The 2134-nt window shown below is 30.7% G+C and overlaps 1 non-coding gene across 1 annotated transcript; it reads right to left on the bottom strand.

The window, feature by feature from the left end:
• Positions 1–819: 819 nt before the first annotated feature.
• Positions 820–952, bottom strand: LOC126007863 (small nucleolar RNA SNORA51). The gene has a single exon (XR_007495340.1). It is a non-coding gene; the product is annotated as a small nucleolar RNA SNORA51 (small nucleolar RNA).
• Between the last annotated feature and the right edge of the window lie 1182 nt (positions 953–2134).

The raw sequence follows: 2134 nt of genomic DNA, 5'->3' as shown, positions 1-2134 counted from the left end.
CTATATTCATATTTGTAATGCAGATATACTAAATTCAGATTGTTCAACAAAATTACTTAGACTTATATACTTATGCAATAAAAGTAATGTGAAAAAGAGTGTATTCATTGCACTGCATTCTAGTCCAAAGGTGTCTGAGTTTTTTCTAAGCAAAATTTTCATGTGATATACTTATAAACATTATCATCTATTATGAAGAATAAAATATAATTGATACACACCGAAATTAACTATTTGGATTTGAAATGCTAAACAAAACAAATTCCTAACTAGTGGTAAAAAGAAATATTAAGATTCTAAGTGATCAGCACTCAAATGAGATACAATTTTCAGCGTCAGAGTCTCAGTTTTCAATTGTACAGTATTAAAAGTAATCAGTCATCTCAGGTTGTACTGACTTCCCAGTAAAATACAATTATCTGCTCTTTGTATTTTTTATATTAAATTTGGATCCTAGAACATTTACTAGAATTTCCGATTCAGTTTTTATATTTTCAAATAAGATACATAAGATGATGTAGAATGTGATGACTTTTGTAGGTCTTAACATAATAAAATTCCTGTTATTAAAAATGTAATTATCTACCTAATTAACTTACATCCTCTGTAATTACATCACTGCTTTGCTAATTATACAGCAGAAATATTTTCACCTGAAGGAAACTTATTAAACTCAATCTGACTATTAAATGTGTTTACAAAAATGTAAATATTCCAGGAAACATAAATTACTTAAGATTTATTTGAGATTGTCTAGAACTTATTTATTCTAAAACTATATGATATAAAATGAATGATAATAATTTTAAATGTCAATTTTTTTGTCCCCCAATTCACAATACAGACGAAGCAAAGGGTCTGGGTTGAGGTGTATATGGGGTCTATTTACTGTACCTCCTCTTTCTATATAGTCAGTGTAAAGAACACAGTCTGTGGTAAGAATTGGGAGGCTTTATCTTTTCTTTTATATATATATGTCCTTCTCCCCAACCCACACAGGCCTGTACTCTAGACAGGCTTTCTAAATGTCAATTTTTATATCATTTGAAAAATATATGTATTTGCAGAAATTGGTATTGAAAAAAATGTCAGAATATTTTATATTGTTTTATTTTATTCAATAATTAAAAGGAATAAAAGAATTTATAAGTGATATTTTATAAAACCTAAACTCCATGAAAAAGACTCATATATTATTGAATAACTTACATAATATTTAAGAAGAATCATTATATTGGACAATTGACACTACCTCATTAAAACTTCCTATATAGCTACAAAATTAAGAGACAGTGGTATTGATGAAAAAGTAGACAAATATTGTAAACATAGCAGAACCATCTAAATATAGCCAATTGATCTTGAACAAATAATCAGACAATTATGGAGCAATGATAACTCTTCAATATTGTATTGGAATAAGTGGTTATATATATACACAAAAAGTTCACATATAGACTCTATATTCTTCACAGAAACTAAAAGTAGAACAAAGACTAACATATAAAATATAAAATTAAAGAATACAATCAAGATAAAAAAGGAAATCCTAGTTGATCTTCCACATGAGATGACTTTCTAAGTAGAATACCAAAGATGTTATTCATAAATGACAATATAATTTTTGGAGAGAAAGTTAAGAAAAGGAGAGAATTGAAGAAATAGAGAAAATATCAGATAAAGGACAGCTGATAAAGACCCATTTATGCAAAATATGTCTTCTAACATACCATACAATTGGATCGTAAAATACACCAAAAATTAAACAGAGCCCTCTCATAAGATCTGTATATATTATAAATAAAGTCATTGAACCATTGCTCCCAACCTTGTGTTAATGGAAATGCTGATTAAAATAGGGGAAAATGGGCTCCCTGTGTGTGACACCAGGCGGGGAAAATCCGCGAAAGTACACCGGCCCAGTGGGGCTCAACTGTGAAAGACTGTGAGTGTGACCTGTCTATGTCTGTCTACTGTCCTCTTGCGTGAAACTCTTGCGAGTGGGGCAAAAAGAGGCTCCAGAGGAGCACGGCCGCTCCGCTTCGCTACGCGGCCGTGCACTCTTTCTAAGGAAAAAACTCCATTGCAACAAGAAGGAAAAATCACACTAAGAACGGCGCTATATCACAGAAGC

The sequence above is a fragment of the Suncus etruscus genome, chromosome 4, assembly GCF_024139225.1.
Source record: "Suncus etruscus isolate mSunEtr1 chromosome 4, mSunEtr1.pri.cur, whole genome shotgun sequence".
NCBI classification, from domain to species: Eukaryota; Metazoa; Chordata; class Mammalia; order Eulipotyphla; family Soricidae; genus Suncus; species Suncus etruscus.
Note: the sequence above shows the minus strand (reverse complement) of the source record. Positions and strands in the feature narration are given on the sequence as shown.